Source organism: Anomaloglossus baeobatrachus, chromosome 3, assembly GCF_048569485.1.
Source record: "Anomaloglossus baeobatrachus isolate aAnoBae1 chromosome 3, aAnoBae1.hap1, whole genome shotgun sequence".
NCBI classification, from domain to species: domain Eukaryota; kingdom Metazoa; phylum Chordata; class Amphibia; order Anura; family Aromobatidae; genus Anomaloglossus; species Anomaloglossus baeobatrachus.
The window spans coordinates 672397992-672424266 of NC_134355.1; the positions used below are offsets into that span (position 1 = coordinate 672397992).

The 26275-nt window shown below is 49.8% G+C and overlaps 1 protein-coding gene across 1 annotated transcript in view; it reads right to left on the minus strand.

Moving 5' to 3' along the window:
* Positions 1 to 24412, minus strand: part of BLK (BLK proto-oncogene, Src family tyrosine kinase) — a 139552-nt gene extending 115140 nt beyond the window's left edge. Inside the window, exon 1 of the mRNA XM_075341247.1 lies at positions 24286 to 24412. The gene's annotated coding sequence lies outside the window, so the exon portion shown is untranslated. The remainder of the gene's footprint in view (positions 1 to 24285) is intronic.
* Positions 24413 to 26275: the final 1863 nt, after the last annotated feature.

Genomic DNA, 26275 nt, shown 5'->3' on the forward strand with positions numbered 1-26275 from the left:
CCCTGCTTCTTGTACCGGGTACTGGGATCCGAACACCCCTGTACCAAAGGCCTACGGACACCGGCAATTTCTGGTTAAGTACTGGACTCTGTGTTTCCTGATCCTCCACATCAATACAGCCTCATGCAACACCAGGACAACCGAGCTGTGAGTGTACTATTCGCTGCAATCCCTGCCACCACCATAACTCCCACTGGGTCCCGGGGCATCCATCCCTACCCACGGAGGGTTAACAACATCCAGCTGCCAGCCCAACGCCCCCGGGAGTCCCCTCAACGGCAGCGGTGGTACCCCATTTACCACATACTGTGGGTGGCGTCACGTACAAACTTTCCAAAATCCCATACACCATAATCCCCTTTTCAATTGAAGTGACCGCGAGACCCCCGGGTCCGGAGACCCTCGAGCCACCCACTTAAGGACCGGATCCAAGCAGCTCGGCTGCTGAGAGCAGGGCGGTACACCTCAATTTTTGGCATCACGAACAGGATTCAAACCCATCCACCTACCTGGTGGAAGTGTGCCTTGAATTGGACAGTCAGTGGGGATCCGTTGAGAAATTTTCAAAAGTCGCCATTTTTGCCGCCATTTTTAGACACGAAAAACTACAGCCCAGTGTCTTCTCCCCTGAGAAAGGGCGCGAAGATGAAGCCCCGCCCCCTGGGAACACGGCCAGAAGGTAAACCCCGAGGCCGTAAAACAAAACTAACCAGCCGCACAAGGGAGTGCTGGCAAAAGACCAAGGGAGGGCGGGTGAAGAATCTGCAGCATGTAACCAGAACTGTAAAGTGCAGGGACGCCAGGACTCTGCAAAATTCCGTTCCTGGACAGAAGAGCGGCAAGATGTCACAGCAGGCTGCAACCCCGATGAAATCTCACCCAGCCCCAAGCATGGCCGCAACGGTGATAACGTCGGCTCCGGCAGTCCGCCCGGCCGCAACGGTGATCACGCCGGCTCCGGCAGTCTGCCCGGCCACAACAGTGATGACGTCGGCTCCGGCAGTTCGCCCGGTCGCAACGGAGGCGGCCCCCGTCCTGAAATCTCCCTCAGCTGCAGCGCCAGCCGCTCCCAAATAACCCGTCCCGGCTGTGGAACAGTAGGAGTGCACCTGCCGATAGGAGGAGCAGGCCACTGAGCGTTGGGGCTCTCGGCAGTTAGCAAGGCCGGTTGTAGCCGGCGCCGAGGGCATGCGAGTGGGCCTGGCTCCTGAGGCGGAGCACGGAACCCGTGCCCCGTATTGGGAGCGGCAGCAGTTGTAAAAATGTTGTTTTATGGACTGGCAGGAAGGACAGTTTAGCAACATTGTAAGTAAAAATGCCTCCCCTTAGGGGGATAAAATGTTAATGTTTTACCCGTTTTTCCATTGCAGTTTTCCTGAAAAATAAAAAACGTCGGTGTCTGGACAGCCCGCGGACGGACTGTGTTTAACCAAGGGGGAATGTGACGCCCTGGCAAAACCAGTCACAGAAAAAGTTAAACCTCCCTGGTACCACCTGATCCCACACTGGTACAGTGAAGCAGCCGAACCTCCCCCCCAGTGTAACTAAAGTAGCAGGAGGGGAGGAGTTGAGTCAGTCGGTGGAAGGAGGGAGAGGAGTGCAGACAGGGGTTGTAGCTCCTGTGCTGCAGGGGAAGTGAAGCAAAGAAAAAGCAAAAGTCTTGAAGCTGAAGTGGAGAGTAGGCTCAGGGGAACCCGTAGTGGACCGGGGCAGGGTAGTGGCCCAACGGTAGTGTGCACGGGAACCCGGACTTGTGCAAAGAGAGGACTTCCCCTGTCCAAAACAGGGAAGGTGACTCTTAGCTGGAGTGCAGGAGAGAGAGAGGGCCCTGCTTCTTGTACTGGGTGTGGGATCCGAACACCCCCGTACCAAAGGCCTACGGACACCGGCCATTTCTGGTTAAGTACTGGACTCTGTGTTTCCTGACCCTCCACATCAATACAGCCTCATCCAACACCAGGACAACTGAGCTGTGAGTGTACTATTCCCTGCAATCCCTGCCACCACCACAACTCCCACTGGGTCCCGGGGCATCCATCTCTACCCACGGAGGGTTAACAGCATCCAACTGCCAGCCCAACGCCCCCGGGAGTCCTCTCAACGGCAGCGGTGGTGCCCCATTTACCACATACCGTGAGTGGTGTCACGTACAAACTTTCCAAAATCCCATACACCATAACCCCCTTTTCAATTGAAGTGACCGCGAGACCCCCGGGTCCAGAGACCCTCGAGCAACCCACAGAAGGACCGGATTCGAGCAGCTCGGCTGCTGAGAGTGGGGCGGTACACATGCGCAGGAGAGCAATGGAGACCTCTGTGTGAATAATACAGGACGTATCATGCACATGGAGCTGGGAAGGATGACAGTGATCAAACAGGATGGAAGAGGCTCTGAACCAGGGGCAGCGACACCCATCGGACCACCTAGTCGCTGCTCTCAATCTGGCGCCTCCTCCATCTTGAGGGATCGTTGTCCTCTTGCCCAGCCCCGTGTGCATGACGCATCCTACGTCATTCACACAGAGGCCTCCATTGCGCTCCTGCGCAGGCGCACTGTGATCTGTCCAGCTGAGGGCAGAGCGAAGTTCTGTAATGTGCAGGCGCGAGGAATGGTCAAAGAACGCCAGTGCTATAGAGGCCTCTGTGTGAATGATACAGGACGCATCATGCACACGGGGCTGGGCAGGAGGACGGCCATCACACAGGATGGAGGAGGCTCCAGACCGGGAACAGCGACACCCATCAGACCGGACCACCCCCTAGGTCAGTATAATAAATGTTTTTTTATGCTTTACAGAGCGGCCTGGCCTCTTATATACAGTGTTCTGGAATGCTGTATATAAGAGCTCACTGGTGGTGTCCGCAGCTCATAAGGTGAAAAAGCTGGTGACAGGTTCCCTTTAACCCCTAGGGGAATGTGCACACTGAGACTTTTAGAGTAACAGATTTTCAAGTGGAATCACTTCAGGACTAGAGTTGAGCGGATCAGCTATAATCCGGGTCCGACGGATCCAGATCGGGTTGCCGCCGAAGTCCGATCTGAATCCGCGGCTATGTAAATGAATGGGGAGTCGGATCTGGGACGAGAGAGAGAGAGAGAGAGGAGAGAGAGAGAGAGAGAGAGAGAGAGAGAGGAGAGAGAGAGAGAAAGAAAAAAAACAAACGGATCCGGATCGTGCACCCCGGATCCCGGGTACTGGTCGGACTCGGATCGGAACCTCGAACCGTGCGGATCCGGATTTTTCAGATCCGGGTCCGCTCAACACTATTCAGGACGTGTTCCTTTTTTGGGAAACTTTAGTAGAAACTTTTTTTCATTCCCTAAGGCGCTTCCTGAAGCGCTTTTGAAGCATTTTGGGAACATGTCATGCAGCCTCTTGATTATAGAGTGTCTAGATTGGAGAAGATCCCTTCAGGAGCTGCTTGTAAGAATTCACATTCACTTTTAAATTCTTTACGCCAGGCGTTTTTTCAAGTCCTGATATGGAACAAAACCCTGCAAAGCGGTTGTAATATAGGAATGTGCTGGAATCAGAAGCTCCTGATTAAGAGCACATACCTCTTACTGAATCAAGGCGGTCGGACGAGTGGCGTGAACGTCTGTGTGTGTTCCTCAGAGCTGTGCGAAAATGGCGTGTACGCCAAAAGTGCCATTATTCTAGCTCATCCTCCAGATGATCAAATATATTAGGATTTTTCTAATAAAATCAGGAAACTGACGTAAAGCTCTGAAGAACCATGTCCTTTGTGTGCACATATCCTAACTGAAGCAACTTTCCAACCTCACAATTAAAGGAATCTGTCACCAGGTTTTTGTTATGTAATGTGAGTGAAACATAATGTAGACACAGAGACCCTGATTCCAGCGATGTGTCACTTACTGAGCTGCGTGCTGTCATTTTGATACAATCACAATTTTCTCTGCTGTAGATCTAGCAGTGCTGTGAATGCTGAGCTGTGCATAACTCCGCCCACATCCCTGATTGGCAGTTTCCTGTGTACACTGTACATTGACAGAAAACTCCTAATCGGTGGTCGGGGGTTACACAGAGCAGGAGGACTAGGATGCATGAGACACCTAGTCCTGTAGTGATAATCATCTGCTCTTAAAACGATGATTTTAAATCTGTACTACCTTGCTAAACCCTTTCCGGTGCCAGGGAGGAGTGAGCTCATCGGATCCTTACGTTGACCGGGTCTTGGATGCACGTAGACAAAGAGAAGATGAAATTGCAAGCATCCATAGAAGTAGAAAACCAAGGCACATCCAGCGAGTATCCCAAAGGTGCTTTATTTAATTCCAATGGTGCATTAAAATAGCGAACAGAGGACCAGGTGCAGGTCTCCTGGGGACGACGGCTGTTTCGTACCTCTTGGTCCTTCAACAGGTCCAAGAGGTACGAAACGGCCGTCGTCCCCAGAATCCTGCACCCAGTCCTCGGCCCGCTATTTTAATGCATAGTTGGAATTAAATAAAGCACCTTTTGGATACTCGCTGGATGTGTGACGCCCCTGAACTAGTCAGGGCGTCACAGGGTGCTGTACTTCTTTCTCTTCTGGTGCAGGACTAAACCCCCTATGGGTCTGGGATCCTAAACTTTGGTATTGCTCCATCAGCATTCAAATCCTAGTCACACCTCACACCACACTCTGTCAGGCACACCAGTGGGTGGTCTAGTTGGAACAGGGCCACTCGCCTAGGGGTCAGGCAGACTGGTGGGAGGGAGGAAGTCAGAGAGAGGAAGTGGAGAGCAAGGCTTAGTCAGAACAGTAGTAGCTCCCAAAGAGTGAGGAGCTGGGAGTAGCAGCTCCCTGAAGTTGAGTAGTAGTTCCCAAAGAGTGAGGAGTTGGGAGTTGGGGACTTTTGAATAGGTCGCGGACGGTGGGCTTTACAGCTTATGCGGCCCACTGAAATCCCAAGTGTCAGCCATCGAGAGCACAGCTTCACTACTTAACAGTGGGGAGCGGGACCCTGACAGCTTCAAGCAGAGGGGTCACTCAGAACATCTAAAATACAGTGCATGGAGGCAAGGTACAGACTATCTGCAATACCAACGGGAGAGGACTCCCGGATGAGCTCCCCTGAAGTGGCAGCGGCACCCAGAGACTTGGTTTACTTCTGTGTCAGAGTCTGCTTTGTGGTTGCATCACTACCAACACTGCCTGAGTGAGTACATGGTCCTCCCCTGCTTCCAATCTGCACTACGCTCCCTTACAACTCCATCATCCAGAGTCCCGGGGCCTCCCTTACCCGTGGAGGGATCACCATCTGGCTGCCCTGCTCCATCTCCCCCGGGTACTCCTATCGGCAGCGGCGGTACTCCCCTTACCGCGAACCACGGGTGGCGTCATGAACTCATATCCCCTGTAAATACCCCCTTTATATTTGAAGTGGCCGTGAGCCCCCGGGTCCGGAGACCCTCGAGCTACAGCAACCCGCGGATCCGAGCGGTTCAACTGCTGCAGGGGCGACACAGATGTGCCGTGGTTTTCTACTTCTATGGATGCTCGCTAAAACTATGATTTTATTGAAACAGCAGCACACTGTCACGCCAGAGTTTACAGATGCTCAGTATGCAGCGTAACACAGGGGCAACAATGGGAATGGTATAGAAAGAAGGCCCGGGCTATATGGAGAGGGGAGGGGAGACACCTCCGGCAACTTACCTGAGTCTGTACCCTTCGCTCTCTTAATGTCCATCCATGGCGTCGGGCAAAATCTTGCGCCTATGCAGGGACATTGCCGGCTCGCACAGGCGCACTTTCCTCTGCCCTGTCAAATACAAAGGTGCGCATGCGCAAAACGATGAAGTCTCTGTGCGGCGCAAGATTTAGCCTAGGTATGTGGATGATAAAGCAACCAACCCAAATCAAAGAACATGAACTCATCCCGCCATGGACAATTTTTGTGTCTTGTCCTTTCCTACCCCTCTTTCCAGAGCCCTAAGATGACTTCACTTTTTGTGGGACGAGTTGTAGTTTTTAATGACACTATTGTGTTCCCAATTTCATGTACTGACAAACGGGGGAAAAATAAGGTGAATTGGCGAAAAAAATACAATTCAACGATTGTTTTGATTTTTTTGTCAACTATTTTGCATTAATTTCGACCCGGTGATATGATTCTCCGGGTCAGTGCGATTTTCTTTTTTAACAATATTACTATTATTTCAGTTGTGAAACAAAGTACAGAAATTTGTTTAAAAAAAATAAATAATTGGCCTGTGTCGTTTTTTTCTGAGACCCGTAATTATTTTTTTCATTGAACGATCTGTGCGAGGGCTTACAGTGGGTACGGAAAGTATTCAGACCCCTTTACATTTTTCACTCTTTGTTTCATTGCAGCCATTTGGTGAATTCAAAAAAGTTCATTTTTTTTTCTCATTAATGTACACTCTGCCCCCATCCCCCATCTTGACAGTAAAAAGCAGAAATGTAGAAATTTTTACAAATTCATTAAACAAGAAAAACTGAAATATCACATGGTCCTAAGTATTCAGACCCTTTGCTCAGACACTCCTATTTAAGTCACATGCTGTCCATTTCCTTGTGATCCTCCTTGAGATGGTTCTACTCCTTCATTGGAGTCCAGCTGTGTGTAATTAAACTGATAGGACTTGATTTGGAAAGGCGCACACCTGTCTATATAAGACCTCACAGCTCACACTGCATGTCACACCAAATGAGAATCATGAGGTCAGAGGAACTGCCCCAGAAGCTCAGAGACAGAATTGTGGCAAGGCACAGATCTGGCCAAGGTTACAAAATTTCTGTAGTACTCAAGGTTCCTAAGAGCACAGTGGCTTCATAATCCTTAAATGTAAGATTTGGGACCACCAGAACTTCTCCTAGACCTGGCCGTCCAGCCAAACTGAGCAATCATGGGAGAAGAGCCTTGGTGAGAGAGGTAAAGAAGAACCCCAAGATCACTGTGGCTGAGCTCCAGAGATGCAGTAGGGAGATGGGGGAAAGCTAAACAAAGTCAACTATCACTACAGCCTCCACCAGAGTGGCCTGACGGAAGCCTCTCCTCAGTGCAAGACATATGAAAGCCTGCATAGAGTTTGCAAAAAACACATGAAGGACTCCCCGACTACGAGAAATAAGATTCTCTGGTCTGATGAGATGAAGATAGAACTTTTTGATGATAATTCTAAGCGGTACGTGTGGAGAAAACCAGGCATTGCTCATCACCTGCCCAATACAATCCCAACAGTGAAACATGGTGGTGGCAGCATCATGCTATGGGGGCAGGGACAAGACGACTGGTTGCAATTGAAGGAAACATGACTGCAGAGATATCCTGGAAGAAAACCTCTTCCAGAGTGCTCTGGACCTCAGACTTGACCAAAGGTTCACCTTCCAACAAGACAATGACCCTAAGCACACAGCTAAAATAACAAAGGAGCGGCTTCAGAACAACTCTGTGACCATTCTTGACCGGCCCAGCCAGAGCCCTGACCTAAACCCATTTGAGCATCTCTGGAGAGACCTGAAAATGGCGTCCATCAACGTTCCCCATCCAACCTGACGGCACTGGAGAGGATCTGCAAGGAAGAATGGCCGAGGATCCCCAAATCCAGGATCCCAAGAAGACTCATGGCTGTACTATCTCAAAAGGGAGAGTGCTTCTGTCGCGGGCGGAGGAGGGTACGCTGCGCTCACCCACTGCTCGGGTCCGGCTGCTGCTGCTGCTCGGTGGTGGCTCGAGCGGTGGGCCGGATCCCGGGGTCTCGAGCGGCGCTCCTCACCCATGAGTGAAAGGGGGGGGTGGTTTGGTTTAGGGATATTGTCCGTGATGCCACCCACGGTTGTGGTGAGATTGGTGACACCACCGCTGCTCTGGACGGGGATCCCGAGAGCGATGACAGGGAGCAGCTTGGATGTTGGTTCTCCCCTCTGTGGGTAGGGGGGTTGGTTGTCCCGGGGCCCAGTGAGGGAGGTAGGGATGTATGGCAGGCGGGTTACGGGGCCTGGTGAGGTGCAGGGTCGCGGGGGCAGTGCTGTGCCGCATGGTGGTACTCACTCAGCCAATGACGAATGCAAAGTCTCCGGGTCCGGGTCCCACAGACGGCTGCAGTGTCTCTCCTCCCGGCAGGTTGATGGTGACTGCCTTTCCCTGCACCTTTGTAGTGTGTACGGTTCCAATGGGTTCCCACCGGTAACCCGCTCCCCAGCTTGGATGGGTGCTGAAGGAGCCCCTTTTGCCCGCAGGCTCTGGCCCTGGGAACTGTAGCCTTGGCGGTGACTGTGTTTCCCTTTACGGTTTGAGCTGTCGCCTTCAATTGGGTCTTGGCTGCTGGGAAACCCCGGAGGTTCCCTTCGCTAACGGATTTGACAATTTCAACGGCGACTCCTAGCCTTGTCGGGGTCCGTAAGCCCTGCCGGATGGTGCTGGCTTCTCTTTGTTCACCGGTCCGGTACCGCCGGACCACGGCCCGTCCACGGTCCTTATGGCTCACTCTAATCGGCCTCTCCTGCAGACGGTCACCACCGTCTGCCAACCTTGCTGTACCGTCCGGGCCACACACCTGGACCACCTTCAGACTGCTCCACTACTACTTTACTTCCTGTCACTTCCACTTCAAACTCTATCTCTCCCCCTTTTCCCGCCTCCAGGACTGTGAACTCCTCGGTGGGCGGGACCAACCGCCTGGCCCACCCCCTGGTGTGGACATCAGCCCCTGGAGGAAGGCAACAAGGATTTTGTGTTTGGCTTTGGTGTGCCTAACCGGGGTGTGGGGTGTGTTGGTGTTGTTCTGTGATGACCTGGCTTGTTCAGGGCGCCACATTCCCCCTTAGTAAAATGCAGACCGTCCGCGGGCTGCCCGTCCATCACCGGTTTTATTTTAACTGTAAAAAGATAAAAAACGGTAAACATGTTAACAAGCATTTTGCATTCTTCCCACATCAGGAGGCACATTTCTTAAACGTTTCTCTTTATTAACGGTTACGGCTTCCGCTCTCTCCCACCCAAGCAACCTGGCCCTGATGCTACCCCTAAGCAAATGGGCAGCACCCCTTGACCCCAGTCCAGCACCAAGTTGCCCGAGCGGGTTCTGTCCCTTTCAGGGGACCCACGTCCATGGGGACCCCTGAACCCCCCGAAGGATCGCCACCGGTTGCGGTAGTGGCGGGCCTGGGCCATCCCTTTCCTCCAGGCCTATCCTCCCAAATCTGCCTCTCCGGAGGCGGTCACGGTTTCAAGCCAAAATTTTTATTTACATACCACAAGTTCGTGGTTGCCCTGCTAGTTCTCGGGCTTGTCCGTAGCAGTTTCTATGCATCGGTTTGCAGACAGTCCCCACGGGGGCAACAGTTGCCGGGAACGACCGGTTCAATCAGGGTAGTAAATCAGGTGAACTTTCGGTTAATCATTCTTATCATTTTGGAACTTTCAAACTGGTGGACCCAACGGGGACAACTTGCAGCGGGGCTCCGTTGCCATCACTCTGACTCCTCGGTGTCGGCCAGGGGAGGGAGCTCGGTAGATACTCGGGCCTCTTGATTGTCCCTCAGCTTCGCATACAACGCGAACCACCCCCTCTCCCCGCAGTGCCTGGTGTACTGCACCAAGTCTCCCGGCATCAGGTTGCGGCCCGGGTGATCCTCTGGCAAATGAGCATTGACGTCCCGTCGGGCCACAAAAACTTCGGCCTCCAGGCCCGGTTCATAGATAAAACCATAGCCCCGACGGACGTCAAACCTCCTCACTTGTCTTCATAGAGCGGGCCCTGGACATGGAAGGTTGCTTGGTGAAGGCTTTCTTTCTCACGAATCGTGCGGGCGACCAGCTCCGCCTTCTTTCTCTCCCTCTCGGCAATCTCCAGGCCCAGCGGTGTCGGTTCCCTGTCCCAATACGGGGCCGCTGCGAGCCCCTGCGCATGGGTCGGGCCCCGCGAGACCTTCTGGACACTGCCCACCTCTGGCAATCTGGGTGGAAGGTCCCGCGGTGACTTGGCCTGGGGTGCTGCCTTGCAGCGGCAACCCGGCGCAACCTCAGCCGAGGTGTGGGGAATGGGCACAGGGGTCCTCTCCCGCCGGACCTCCGCCTCCTCCTGCATGAGACGGGCTACCGGAGCCAATGCGGGGTCAGGCACGATCAGCGGTGCCTCCGGTACAGTTTCAACAACGGGCTCGGCCTTCGGCGTCTTCCAAGGAAGCGGTGCTGCACGGTCACGGGCCTCAGCTGCAGATCGGTCTGCCTGGGCGGATGGGCGGGGTACCGCTACCGGTGGGGACGGTAGCGGGCCTAGTGGCGGGGCAGCAGCAGCCAACACGGGTAGCGGGGAAGGTAGCAGGGCGAGTGGGTGTAGACCGGGCCCCTCGGCCGCGATGACCGACCCACTAGGGGTACAGGGGCGAGGGTCACTTACCCTCTCCTCCAAGACTCCATCCACCTCACATCTCCATATGGCCACCACCACCTCCACCATGTTGGCCTCCCACTCCTCCAAGAGGAGTTGCATCCGAATCTGCAGTCGCTGCTGGAGCTGGGCGGATCGGACCTCCACCCACGTCGCGGTTCCAGGCGCGGGAGCTATGGTGCTGCGGGACGGCTGATACATCGCTGCGGCGGCCTCTTCCAGTAACAAAAAGATGGCCGCAGGGTCCTGGCGTCCCTGCTTTGATAGCCGCGGGCTACATGCGGACAGACGCCATCCGTCCCCCTTAGTCTTTTTCTGACTCTTCCTCTCCAGGGGCGGGGTTTTGATTTTCGCGCCTCCACTGCTCGAGGAGATGCTCGAGCGGGGACTTTTCGCGCCCAAGATGGCGGCTTCTCCAAATTTTCGGCCGGACACCTCCGGCGGTCACAAGGCGCACCTCTACCAGATGGCAGAGCGGTAAGATCCTGTTCGTAACGCCAAGTTGTCGCGGGCGGAGGAGGGGACGCTGCGCTCACCCACTGCTCGGGTCCCGCTGCTGCTGCTGCTGCTCGGTGGTGGCTCGAGCGGTGGGCCGGATCCCGGGGTCTCGAGCGGCGCTCCTCGCCCGTGAGTGAAAGGGGGGATTGGTTTGGTTTAGGGATATTGTCCGTGACGCCACCCACGGTTGTGGTGAGATTGGTGACACCACCGCTGCTCTGGACGGGGATCCCGGGAGCGATGACAAGGAGCAGCTTGGATGTTGGTTCTCCCCTTCGTTGGTAGGGGGGTTGGTTGTCCCGGGGCCCGGTGAGGGAGGTAGGGATGTATGGCAGGCGGGTTACGGGGCCTGGTGAGGTGCAGGGTCGCGGGGGCAGCGCTGTGCCGCACGGCACGGTGGTACTCACTCAGCCAATGACGAATGCAAAGTCTCCGGTAAAACAAACGGCTGGATGGACGGGTCCCACAGACGGCTGCGGTGTCTCTCCTCCCAGCAGGTTGATGGTGACTGCCTTTCTCTGCACCTATGTAGTGTGTACGGTTCCAATGGGTTCCCACCGGTAACCCGCTCCCCAGCTTGGATGGGTGCTGAAGGAGCCCCTTTTGCCCGCAGGCTCTGGCCCTGGGAACTGTAGCCTTGGCGGTGACTGTGTTTCCCTTTACGGTTTGAGCTGTCGCCTTCAATCGGGTCTTGGCTGCTGTGAAACCCCGGAGGTTCCCTTCGCTAACGGATTTGACAATTTCAACGGCGACTCCTAGCCTTGTCGGGGTCCGTAAGCCCTGCCGGATGGTGCTGGCTTCTCTTTGTTCACCGGTTCGGTACCGCCAGGCCACCGCCCGTCCACGGTCCTTACGGCTCACTCTAATCGGCCACTCCTGCAGACGGTCACCACCGTCTGCCAACCTTGCTGTACCGTCCGGGCCACACACCCGGACCAACTTCAGACTGCTCCACTACTACTTTACTTCCTCTCACTTCCACTTCAAACTCTATCTCTCCTCCTTTTCCCGCCTCCAGGACTGTGAACTCCTCGGTGGGCGGGACCAACCGCCTGGCCCACCCCCTGGTGTGGATAGCAGCCCCTGGAGGAAGGCAACAAGGATTTTGTGTTTGGCTTTGGTGTGCCTAACCGGGGTGTGGGGTGTGTTGGTGTTGTTCTGTGACGATCTGGCTTGTCCAGGGCGCCACACTTCTACTCAATACTGAGCAAAGGGTCTGAATACTTATGACGATGTGATATTTCAGGTTGTTTTTTTAATAAATTTGCAAAAATGTCTACATTTCTGTTTTTTTTCTGTCAAGATGGGGGATGGGGTGCAGAGTGTACATTAATGAGAAAAAAATGAACTTTGTTGAATTTACCAAATGGCTGCAATGAAATAAAGAGTGGTCTGAATACTTTCCTTACCCACTGTATATCTGTCACGCTCCCGCCGTCAAGGCACCGCTCCTTACCCACCGATCCAGTCTCACGGTATCACTCCTTACCCACTGATCCGGTCCACGTGCCCACCGGTCACGGCGCTCCCGCTAGTGCTCCCCTGCGTCCTGCTCCTTTGTGTCTGACTCTGAGTGGTCTGACTCTGAGTTGTCTGGTTCTGATTCTGAGGCCCATGCATGTGTATAGGGCGGGGCCGCGCCCACTCACCTTAACTTATAGGCCCAGCTGGACCCAGATCCCATCTGTTGTTCCAACCCGGCATCTGAACCTGATTCCGGCACTGTCTCCTGGAACCCTGTGGCCCCAGAGACTCCGTACTACCAGTCCCCTGAAGGACTACTCGTGTTCCGGCTGCCGTGCATTTAGGCCCTCTGGTGGGGCGACCAGACAGTCCCTGTATAGGGGTTAGCTCTTGGTTGCCTCTCCAGGGGAGTCCGGTGCATGGTCCAGTAAATCCACCACCAGGACATAACAGATTGCTCAGGTCATGGATTCCGCCGGAGCACAAACGTCCGAACTGGCCGAACTGCGCCAGGAGCTGGTGCGACAGCGAGAGACCCTAACCCGTATATTGAATTTCTTGACGTCTGTGGACCACCGTTTGTTTATGCTACAGACCGTCGCCTCGACCTTGTCGACGCAGCGAACAGCAACTACGTCCGAACCTGTTGTCTCCTCAGCCTCGCAACTCCGCCTAGCTGCTCCGCTTTGTTATGCTGGGGACCCAAAGACTTGTAGAGGTTTTCTGAATCAGTGCTCCCTGCATTTCGAGTTACTGCCACACCTCTTCGCCTCTGACTGAGCTAAGGTGGCCTTTTTGATGTCCCACCTGGAAGGCGAAGCACTGGCCTGGATAAAAACTTTGTGGGAGAATGAGGACCCTGTGACTACCGACATCCCGGAATTTCTTCAGGTCTTCCGTAGCACCTTCGACGAACCAGGATGCACCACCGCGGTTACCTCTTCGCTCCTCCGGCTACGCCAAGGAACCCTAATGGTGGGTCAGTACGCCATCCAGTTCCGAACCCTTGCTTCTGAGTTAGGATGGAACAATGAGGCACTGACGGCAGCCTTTTGGGAGGGCCTCTCCGGCCGCATCAAGGATGAATTAGCTGGTCGTGATGTTCCTTGTACATTGGACGCTCTGGTATCTCTAGCAACCCGGATTGATCTACGTTTTCAGGAACGAACCAAGGAAGTATCCCGGGAGAAACGACCAATCCGTCACATCTCCATTCCGCAGAGGCCTACCGTTCCTCCGTCACTGCCGTCCTGCGATTTTACTCGTGAACCTATGCAAGTAGACCAACTGAGACAATCCGAGCAACGCCGAGCAGAGCGGCTCGCCTGGGGCCTGTGTTTCTACTGCGGAGATGGTACACATCTGCTTCGCTCTTGCCCTGAGAGACCAGGAAGACCCCAAGTCCAAGGGATGGTGGGAACCGCCACCCTTGGTATCGGAACCCCCTCAGTCCCTGTTACACAGACTGTCCAGGTAACGACTGAGAAGACCCGGATCACGGCAGAGGCTCACATTGATTCGGGGGCAGCGGGCAACTTCATCCAACAAGCTACAGTGGACTGATATCGGATACCTGTCATCCCGATTACTAAACCCCTCAGGTTCGCCTCCGTGGACGGAAAACTCTTATACAAACCTGTCTTGTATATAACCGAACCCGTAAGACTCCGTGTTGGTGCTCTGCATACTGAAATGATGGCTCTATATGTAATCCCGAGAATGGCCGACGCGCTCCTGCTGGGCCTGCCCTAGTTACGACTTCATGATCCGGACATCAGTTGGTGCTCTGGTGCAATCACTCGCTGGGGTCCCTTGTGCCACGACACCTATCTGCAGCCCATTCCTCAGCCCCGGGCACCGGAGTCTGTCATGCCGCATTAACAACGAGAAGAGACGACGCAGCCTAGCATCATTCCACAGTCTTTGGCCCTAGAGTCTTTTTTGCCCCTGGATCCAGTAGATGAGACAACTCAGTCCGGCCCGGTCCTGATGAAGTCGTTCTGGTGACTACGTCCCCCCTGGCACAGGTTCCTCCTGGGAAGTCCTTTGTCGCGGAGTCCGACAGAATTAAGGTCCTTCAGTGGGGGCATTCTTCTGAGACAACCGAACACGCCAGTCAGGCGGACACCCTGAGCACTATTGGTTGGGCCCATTGGTGGCCATCTCATCCTCAGGATGTCGCCTCCTTTGTCTCTGCTTGTCCGTCCTGTGCCCAGTCCGGGACACCCGAGCCGGTCGTCCTCGCTTCCCTCTCTTCTACTACCTGTGCTCCTCCTCTTTCTGTTGCCACTGACAAGGGTTATCTGGTAAGGGGTATCGTGGCCAGGAAAACGGTGTGGGGTACGCTGTCCTTCCCTGTTGATGGGGTGATTCTTGGCTCGGAGGCCCGGTCCGAGGTACCTTGGGGGTACTTTGCGCAGAGGGGGGGGCGTAAAGGGGGGGTACTGTCACGGTCCCGCCGTCAAGGCATCGCTCCTTACCCACCGATCCAGTCTCACGGTATCACTCCTTACCCACTGATCCGGTCCACGTGCCCACCGGTCACGTCTGCCGCTCCCGCTCGTGCTCCCCTGCGTCCTGCTCCCTTGTGTCTGACTCTGAGTGGCCTGACTCTGAGTTGTCTGGTTCTGATTCTGAGCCCCATGCATGTGTATAGGGCGGGGCCGCGCCCACTCACCTTAACTTATTGGCCCAGCACTCCTGAAGCAGGATACGACATGATACTGCGACAGGGTATATAAGGCTTCCCTTTCCATGTGGGCGGCGTCTGAGCACCGTGTTCTTTGAGCTAGATGTCAGGTCTCTCTGTGCATTGCATCCCAATTAACCCTTTGTCTTCCGCAAAGCCCGTCTGCCGTCCTGACCTGGTCCCAGTGTGCCGATCTCCCAGGAAGTGTCCCGGTGACCGTGTGCTGAGGATTCTGCCATCTCCTGTCAGGCTGAACCCGTCACTTGTACTTCGCCTGACGACCTCAACCTTCACGCCCAGCTGGACCCAGATCCCGTCTGTTGTTCCAACCCGGCACCTGAACCTGATTCCGACACTGTCTCCTGGAACCCTGTGGCCCCAGAGACTCCGTACTACCAGTTCCTTGAAGGACGCTGTTCCCGTACCTACTCGTGTTCCAGCTGCCGTGCATTTAGGCCCTCTGGTGGGGCGACCAGACAGTCCCTGTATAGGGGTTAGCTCTTGGTTGCCTCTCCAGGGGAGTCCGGTGGATGGTCCAGTGAATCCACCACCGGGACATAACAATATCTAATATATAAACCTGAGTGTATGTATGTATGTGTGTGTATGTGTGTGTATATGTGTGTGTATGTGTGAGTGTCCCCTAAAGGAATCCTCACCGTCGCATTTACAATCACGAAAATGTGCACAGACACCTCATGTGACTCAGGGAACGTCATAGACTGTTTTGAGGGGAAAACGTGATGGCACGCTTTACAGTTATTCGCCAAAAAACCTCCTTACATTAAAGTCAATGGAGCTGGGAGCCACAGTGAAGCCAGAACTTCAGAAGAATGTTGGCGTGTCACAATGCAGCCAGGGAAAGAGACAGGGAAAGAGACAGAGAGAGACAGACAAAGAGACAGACAGGGAAATAGACAGAAAGAGACAGACAAAGAGACAGACAGGGAAAGAGACAGAGAGAGACAGACAGGGAAAGAGACAGAAACAGACAGAGACAGACAGGGAAAGAGACAGAGAGAGACAGACAGGGAAAGAAACAGAGAGAGACAGACAAAGAGACAGACAGGAAAAGAGACAGAAAGAGACAGACAGAGACATACAGGGAAAGAGACAGAGAGAGACAAAGAGAGAGATAGGGAAAGAGACAGAGAGAGACAGACAGGGAAAGAGACAGAGAGAGACAGACAGAGACAGACAGGGAAAGAGACAGAGAGAGACAGACAAAGAGTCAGACAGGGAAAGAGACAGACAGAGACAGACAGGGAAAGAGACAGAGAGAGACAGACAAAGAGACAGATAGGGAAAGAGACAGAGAGAGAGAGACAGGGAAAGAGACAGAGAGAGACAGACAGAGACAGACAGGGAAAGAGACAGACAGAGACAGACAGGGAAAGAAACAGAGAGAGACAGACAAAGAGACAGACAGGGAAAGAGACAGAAAGAGACAGACAGAGACATACAGGGAAAGAGACAGAGAGAGACAGACAAAGAGACAGATAGGGAAAGAGACAGAGAGAGACAGACAGGGAAAGAGACAGAGAGAGACAGACAGAGACAGACAGGGAAAGAGACAGAGAGAGACAGACAAAGAGTCAGACAGGGAAAGAGACAGAGAGAGACAGACAAAGAGACAGACAGGGAAAGAGAGAGAGAGAGACAGAGAGAGACAGTTACTATCCCGGGTAACGCCGGGAACTACAGCTAGTATAAATATATATATATATATATATATATATATTATATTTAAGTGAGTGCTTTTTTTTGCGAGTCCTGTCTTACTTTAGAATGACATCAATCCTTTTATCACGTGATGGACAAAAAAATGGTAAGAACATTCTGAATCCAGAAAAACAGCAATAAAAGCGCAATGCCACAATTTTTTTTTATTTTATGTACAGTGTTCAGTATACGGTAAAATGACTATGAAAGTCAGTATCATTTAAGGCAATACCAAACATATATACTTTTTTTTTCTAGTTTAAATTGTGAAATAAAAATTCAAAAATGTATAAAAAAAAAAAATAACCAGTTCTGAAAGATCGTTCTGGTTGCCTATAGTCAATGCAGAAGTAACTGGGGCCTAATTTATGAAGATTGCCTCACAGTAAGATCATTCTGGTTGACTATAGCCACTGCAGAAGTAACTGAAGCATCATTTATGAGAATTGCCTCACAGTCAGATCGTTCTGGTTGCATATAGGCAGCACAGAAGTAACTGGGGCTTCATTTATGAAGATTACCTCACAGTAAGATTGTTCTTTTTTCCTATAGCCACGGTAGAAGTAAGTGTGGCTTGATTTATGAGTATTGATTCATTCTGGTTGCCTATAGCCACTGCAGAAGTTACTATGGACTTATTTATGAGAATTGCCTCACAGTAAGATAGTTCTAGTTACCCATAGCCACTGCAGAATAACTGGGGCCTCATTTATAAGAACTGCCTCACAGTAAGATCATTCAAAAAAAAAAAAGTGCAGCTTTCAGCATTGAATCTGCTGAGGTAAAATGAAAGCTGAGCTCTAATTGTTTGCAGTTGACAACTAGAACAGCCTGACTGTGAGGCAGCATTCAGAACCGAGGTGTCAGATCCTTCAGGACACATTTTCTGCTTTATATACAGTTAGGTCCAGAAATATTTGGACAGTGACACAAGTTTTGTTATTTTAGCTGTTTACAAAAACATGTTCAGAAATACAATTATATATATAATATGGGCTGAAAGTGCACACTCCCAGCTGCAATATGAGAGTTTTCACATCCAAATCGGAGAAAGGGTTTAGGAATCATAGCTCTGTAATGCATAGCCTCCTCTTTTTAAAGGGACCAAAAGTAATTGGACAAGGGACTCTAAGGGCTGCAATTAACTCTGAAGGTGTCTCTCTCGTTAACCTGTAATCAATGAAGTAGTTAAAAGGTCTGGGGTTGATTACAGGTGTGTGGTTTTGCATTTGGAAGCTGTTGCTGTGACCAGACAACATGCGGTCTAAGGAACTCTCAATTGAGGTGAAGCAGAACATCCTGAGGCTGAAAAAAAAGAAAAAATCCATCAGAGAGATAGCAGACATGCTTGGAGTAGCAAAATCAACAGTCGGGTACATTCTGAGAAAAAAGGAATTGACTGGTGAGCTTGGGAACTCAAAAAGGCCTGGGCGTCCACGGATGACAACAGTGGTGGATGATCGCCGCATACTTTCTTTGGTGAAGAAGAACCCGTTCACAACATCAACTGAAGTCCAGAACACTCTCAGTGAAGTAGGTGTATCTGTCTCTAAGTCAACAGTAAAGAGAAGACTCCATGAAAGTAAATACAAAGGGTTCACATCTAGATGCAAACCATTCATCAATTCCAAAAATAGACAGGCCAGAGTTACATTTGCTGAAAAACACCTCATGAAGCCAGCTCAGTTCTGGAAAAGTATTCTATGGACAGATGAGACCAAGATCAACCTGTACCAGAATGATGGGAAGAAAAAGGTTTGGAGAAGAAAGGGAACGGCACATGATCCAAGGCACACCACATCCTCTGTAAAACATGGTGGAGGCAACGTGATGGCATGGGCATGCATGGCTTTCAATGGCACTGGGTCACTTGTGTTTATTGATGACATAACAGCAGACAAGAGTAGCCGGATGAATTCTGAAGTGTACCGGGATATACTTTCAGCCCAGATTCATCCAAATGCCGCAAAGTTGATCGGACGGTGCTTCATAGTACAGATGGACAATGACCCCAAGCATACAGCCAAAGCTACCCAGGAGTTCATGAGTGCAAAAAAGTGGAACATTCTGCAATGGCCAAGTCAATCACCAGATCTTAACCCAATTGAGCATGCATTTCACTTGCTCAAATCCAGACTTAAGACGGAAAGACCCACAAACAAGCAAGACCTGAAGGCTGCGGCTGGAAAGGCCTGGCAAAGCATTAAGAAGGAGGAAACCCAGTGTTTGGTGATGTCCATGGGTTCCAGACTTAAGGCAGTGATTGCCTCCAAAGGATTCGCAACAAAATATTGAAAATAAAAATATTTTGTTTGGGTTTGGTTTATTTGTCCAATTACTTTTGACCTCCTAAAATGTGGAGTGTTTGTAAAGAAATGTGACAATTCCTACAATTTCTATCAGATATTTTTGTTCAAACCTTCAAATTAAACGTTACAATCTGCACTTGAATTCTGTTGTAAAGGTTTCATTTCAAATCCAATGTGGTGGCATGCAGAGCCCAACTCGCCAAAATTGTGTCACTGTCCAAATATTTCTGGACCTAACTGTATGTATATATATATATATATATATATATATGTATATATATTCACCTATTAGATCTCTTATCATTGTGAAATGATTACTAAGGGCCATAATACTGTTTTTTAAAATGCCGCCCACAGAAATTACCGTCTATTGGGCAAGTCAATCCACAAGTCAAGAAAGCAAAACCGTCTCAAACGGCTGAGACAAGTGAATAACGTGGCTGTATACCTATCTTACTCCTTTGTCCGCTAACCATGCATATGTCGCGGGCGGAGGGGACGCGCTTGCTGCGCACGGGTCCGTGGCTGCTGCTGCTGCTCGGTGGCTTGAGCGGTGGGCTGGACCCGGGGACTTGAGCAGCGCTCCTCGCCCACGAGTGAAAAGGGGTGGTTTGTTTTGGGAAATAGTTTGTGACGCCACCTACGGGTCGTGGTGATTATAGGCACCACCGCTGCTGGTGACAGGGATCCCGGGAGAGATGGTATGGAGCAGCTAGGATGTTGTCCCCTCCGTGGGTAGGGGTTGGCGATCCCGGGGCCTGGTGGTGTAACGGGGAGGCTGGATGGCTGGGGTGCAGGGTTGCAGGGACTGCGCGGTTCGGTGCCAGATAGCACTGGTGTACTCACTCAGGTAGTCAATGACAGAGTCTCTGGTAAACCAAACGGCTGGATGGACGGGTCCCGCAGCCGGCTGCAGTGTTTGTGCTCTGCCCGGACGGCTGATGGTGGCTGTCTTTCCCTGCACCTGTTAGAATGTTCTGACTCCTGTGGTTGCCCACCGGTAGTCCGCTCCCCGGCGAATAGGTACCGAAGGAGCCCTTTTTGCCCGCAGGCGCTGGCCCTTGGATCTCTAGCCTGTGGCGGTGGCTGTGTATCCTCACGGTGTGGACTGTTGCCTTCTGTCGGGTCTTGGTTGTTAGGAAACCCCTGGGATTCCAGTCACTTTCGGATTTGACCGTTGTCAGCGACTCCTAGCCTGGTTGGGGTCCGATGGCCCTGCCTTTGTGCTTAGCTTCACTCTGCTCCCCAGTTCGGTACCGGCGGGCCACCGCCCAACCCCGGTCCTACGGTTCCACAGAGTTCCACTAACTCCTGCAGACGGCCACCACCGTCTGCCAACCTTGCTGACAGTGCCTGGGTTCCTACCCAGACACCGACAGGTCCTGTCCTCTCACTTTCACCTCCAAACTAAAACTGAACTGCTTTTCCCGCCTACAGGCCTGTGAACTCCTCAGTGGGTGGGGCCAACCACCTGGCTCCGCCCCACCTGGTGTGGACATCAGACCCTGGAGGGAGGCAACAAGGGTTTTGTGTTTGACTGGTGTAACTATCCGGGGGAGGGGGTGTGTGTGATGTTATGTCTGTGACTACCTGGCTAGTCCAGGGCGTCACACATAGGTTACACTGGGGGAGGGGTGAAGGGTTGCACTATGCTGTCCCCCTTTAAATGTTTTTTATGTACTTGTACAAATCTGTCAAAATAAACAACTATTAACACCAAACTAACAAAAAAGAAGAGTTGAAAAAACGAAGATGTCAGGGGGAAACTGAAAACTCAACCTTAGCGTAACCAACAATTTAACATATTTTCCGTGAGCGAAGTCGCCGGTATTTTGCAGGTACTTCTATAAAGCACCCATATAACAGTGTCTCAACAATATTATCATACACTACCGAAACATTGCCAAACAGTGCCCAGAAATATCTGCCATGCTATGTGTCATAACTAGCAGGAAGCCCCGGATAAAAATTGTCTTCAGGATTGCAATGGAGGCACTGGGGGAATTTGACCTACTTGGGTCCTCCCATCAAGGACATTTATGACCTCCAGACGAGTAATGCCATAAACATGCAAAAATTAAGAGACCGCTGCAAAAATTGACAGTTTTTCTGATTTTTCTCTTTATATTTTTGAGTAAAATGTAAATTGCTGTTTTATTCTATAAACTACTGACAACGTCTCCGAATTTCCAAGCAATAAATTTTGTATTTATTTTCTGAAAATGAGAACTGGTGAAAATAACAAAACAATGCACAGAGCTTTCACACCTCAAATAATGCAAAGAAAACAAGTTCATAATCATTTAGAAACAACAATACTAATAATGTTTTACCTCGGGAAGATTCAGAAATCAATATTTTGTGGAATAACCATAATGTTTAATCCCAGCTTTAATGCGTCTTGGCTGCTTTCCACCAGTCTGTCACACTGCTTTTGGGTGACCTTATGCCACTCCTGGGGCAAAAAAATAAGCAGTTCTTCTTTGTTTCATGGTTTGTGACTATCCATCTTCCTCTTGATTACATTCCAGAGGTTTTCAATGGGGTTCAGGTCTGGAGATTGGGCTGGCCATGACAGGGTTTTGATGTGGTGGTCCTTCATCCACACATTGATTGACCTAGCTGTGTGACATGGCACATTGTCCTGCTGGAAAAAAACAGTCCTCAGAGTTGAGGAACATTGCCTGAGCAGATGGAAGCAGCTGTTTTTCCAAGATAACCTTGTATGCCGCTTGATTCATACGTCCTTCATAAAGTTTAAACTGCCCAATTTCTGGAGTAAGGTAATCTTCTGTGATGAGTCTAATTTTCAGCTTTGCCAAACACCTGGTCGTCTAATGGTTAGACTGAGAGCTGGAGAGGTGTACAAGCCACAGTTTCTTGCACCCACTGTGAAATTTGGTGGAGGATCGGTGATGATCTGGGGATGCTTCAGCAAGGCTGGAATTGGGCAGGTTAAACTTTTCAAGGGACGTATGAATCAAGCCGCGTACAAGGTAATCTCGGAAAAACAGTTGCTTCCTTCTGCTCTGGCAATGTTCCCCAACTCTGAGGACTGTTTTTTCCAGCAGGACAATGCGCCATGTTACACAGCTAGGTAAATGTTTGGATGAAGGACCACCACATCAAAACCCTGTCATGGCCAGCCCAATCTCCAGACCTGAACCCCATTGAAAACCTCTGGAATGTAATCAAGAGGAAGATGGATAGTCACAAGCCATCAAACAAAGAAGAACTGCTTACATTTTTGCCCCAGGAGTAGCATAAGGTCACCCAAAAGCAGTGTGACCGACTGGTGGAAAGCAGCCAAGACGCATGAAAGCTGGGATTAAACATCCTGGTTATTCCACAAAACATTGATTTCTGAATCTTCCTGAGATAAAACATTATTAGTGTTGTTGTTTCTAAATGATTATGAACTTGTTTTCTTTGCATTATTTGAGGTGTAAAAGCTCTGTGCATTGTTTTGTTATTTTGACCATTTCTCATTTTCAGAAAATAAATACACAATTTTTTGCTTGGAAATTCGGAGACGTCGTCAGTAGTTTATAGAATAAAAGAGCAATTTACATTTTACTCAAAAATATAAAGAGAAAAATCAGAAAAACTGAAAATTTGGAAGTGGTCTCTTAATTTTTGCCAGAGTTGTGTGTGTGTGTGTGGTGTGTGTGTATAAAAAAACCGTCATAAGGGAAAACATTTTTAGAGAAAAAAAAAATAAACATCCCAAAAATAATAAAATATACTATATATATTATAGTATTTTTTATATTTTATTATTTTTCGGATGTTTATTTTTTTCTGTAAAAATGTTTTCCATTATGACATTTTTTTTTATACACACACACACATCTACAGAAGGTTTCATGGACTAAGGGGTACTTTGCACGTTGCGACATCGCTACTGTGATATCGTCGGGGTCAAATCGAAAGGGACGCACATACGGCGTCGGTAACGACGTCGCAACGTGTAAAGCCTAGATGCGCAGATAAACAATCGCAAAAGCGTTGTAAATCGGTGATCTGTGTAGCGTTGGTTATTTTCATAATGTCGCACCGATAGGAGATACGATGTTGTTCCTCGTTCCTGCGGCAGCACACATCGCTGTGTATGAAGCCGCAGGAGCGAGGAACATCTCCTACCTGCCTCCACCGGCTATGCGGAAGAAAGAAAGTGGGTGGGATGCTTACGTCCCGCTCATCTCCACCCCTCCGCTTCTATTGGCCGCCTGCTGTGTGACATCGCTGTGACGCCGCACGACCCGCCCCCTTAGGAAGGAGGCGGGTCGCCGGCCAGAGCGACGTCGCAGGGCAGGTAAGTGCGTGTGAAGCTGCCGTAGCGATAATATTCACTACGGCAGCTATCACAAGATATCACATGTGCGACGGGGGGCGGGGACTATCGCGCTTGGCATCGCTAGCCGATGCTAGCGATGTCGCAACGTGCAAAGTGCCCCTAAGTCCTATTACAAGGAAACAGATGAAGGCCACATACTTTAGCTTCTATGGTATCACTAACTTTTTTTCAACGCATCACAGTAAAATTAGACAATTCTTATTTCTAACAAAAAGTAGAATTAAAAAAAATAGGAAAAACAGTAATGATGATTATATAATTATAGTAGCATAACTTGAAAAGATGAATTTCAATTATGAAATAATACTGCTAAATAATAATATAATTTAAATAATATACTATTCCTAATAGTTTTTATACAAAAGTACTACTATTAATAATAAGAAAACATACAAATATAAAAAGTAACAATAAAAATATAATATAATATTGCTAATAGTTTTATACAAAAGTAATTCTACTAATAATAAGAAAATATAAAAAGCAACAATAACAATATAATTAATAATTAATAATAATAATAATAATAGTTTTATACAAAAGTACTACTACTAATAATAAGAAAACATAAAAATAAAAAAGCAACATTAAAAATATAATAATATAATGAGAACACCAGAAAATAACAGCCATATTCACCCTTCCTGGTCCGGAATTAGTAAATATGACTGGCTCTTTTTTTGTGTATTTTATTTCTTTATTTTTGCCCTTTTACATTTTGAAGACATTTTTTTCTGCAATATTTTATATATTCTTTACATCACTCCCACATTTGGACCCTTTGTGGACCAACACTCTCCATTCATCCCCATAGTTTTTTCTGGTGCTGAGTCTTTATAGCCCTGTAAAGACCCTATACATAAGCTGTGCATTTCCTACCTGTCCGGTCAGATTAATAAGTCCATAGACGTGATAGAGTCCATAGAGCGCCCCCCTCCTGGTGGATCTGTTGCGGGTGTCTTCGCCGGTTCGGCACCATCCTCTGTGTGACGCGTGTGATCCGTCCGTTACATGTAGACACGACCCTGCTTCCTGCAGCCGTGTTGTGATAAATTTGTTTGGTTGCTGGTGACGTTCACATAAACCAAAAATAGCCCCCGGGGGGTGTCACTGGTTATCTCCGGCCACACTTTACATTTACATTATTTCCCTCCCCTTATAACTGTGCATATTACATGTACACTGCGCTGTCAGATGTTTCCTCTTTAGTTGATCAGCCCGCCGCCTGCAAATACCAAACTACAGAATAGGGAAACGTCTACAGGTTTCAGATCTAGAATTTTATTTTTGTGCTTCCACTGCAATGTGAATCCGTCCATAAACTGCACAAAATACAACATACACCCACTCATTATTGTTTAAAGTGAACAGTCAATTACTACAACCCATCACCTACTATATATTCTACTAGCTGTACTACCCGGCTTCGCCCGGGTTAATAACTGTTGTTAACAAAATAGAATGTATTAACAAAAATGTATTCTGCACACAAAAACCACAAAACAAATAGATAGAAATGTAATTATTAAAAGGCAAAAACTAAGCTAGTAGAAGCATTTCACAACATGTATTTCAACACCACAGATATTCCACACAGATTTAACTAAATTGGCCAAGTAATGTTCTCCGCCTATCTCTTTCCAGGTCTGTCTCTTTCCCTGTCTGTCTCTTTCCCTGACTGTCTCTTTCCCCATCTGCCTGTCTCTGTCTGTCTCTTTTATTTTTTTCTGTCTTTATCTCTCTGTTTCTTTCCCCATCTGTCTCTTTCTAGGTCTGTCTCTTTCCCAGGTCTGTCTCTTTCCCCGTCTGTCTCCCCATCTCTTTGTCTGTGTCTTTTCCTGTCTGTCTCTTTCCCTGTCTGCCTGTCTATGTCTGTCTCTTTCCTTGTCTGTCTCTATTTCTCTGTCTCTTTCCCCGTGTGTCTCTATCAAGGTCTGTGTCTTTCCCGATCTCTCTTTGTCTGTCTCTCTGGCTGTCTCCTCCTTCGCTGTCTGCCTGTCTCTGTCCCTGTCTGCATGTCTGTCTGTCTCTTTCCCAATCTGTCTCTTTCCAGGTCTGTCTCTTTCCAGGTCTGTCTCTTTCTCCGTCTGTCTCTGTCTCTTTCACCGTTTGTCTCTGTCTGTCTCTTTCCCTGTCTGTCTCTATCTTTCTGTCTTTTTCCCTGTTTGTCTCTCTGTCTGTCTCTGTCTGTCTCTCTGTCTGTTTCTCTCTATCCGTCTCCCCACCGACATCTTATTACCTCACATATAAGCTTCTTATACTATGAATGTCTTTTGTTCCTGTAGCAACCAATCACAGCTCCTACTAATAACCTGTAGTTCCAGGCTCCATTTACTTTAATGAAGGCCTGTTTTTTGGAGAGTAACTGTAAAGCACGGTGTTACATTTTCCTGTCAAAACATAGTCTACGACGTTCCCTGGGTCACATGAGGTGTCTGTGCAAAATTTCGTGATTGTAAATGCGACGGTGCGGATACACTTTTCGTTTCACTTTTCCCCGTTATATAGATAGGGGCAAAATTAATTGGTAAATTGGAATGCGCAGGGTTAAAATTTCGCCTCACAACATAGCCTATGACGCTCTCGGGGTCCAAACGTGTGAGTGTGCAAAATTTTGTGGCTGTAGCTGCGACGGTGCAGATGCCAATCCCGGACATACATACACACACACACACACACACACACATACATACAGGGCTGTATTTTGCCTTCGTGCTGCCCTAGGCACTTTAAGTGGTCGCGCCCCTTAGTGACAACGTAACACTGAGTTTTCGCACACGACATCTGTTTAAGGCAGATCTACTCTGTAAAACACTTGAAAAAGTATCAATGAGAAATGAAGGGCACTACCACCCCCCCCAATGGGGAT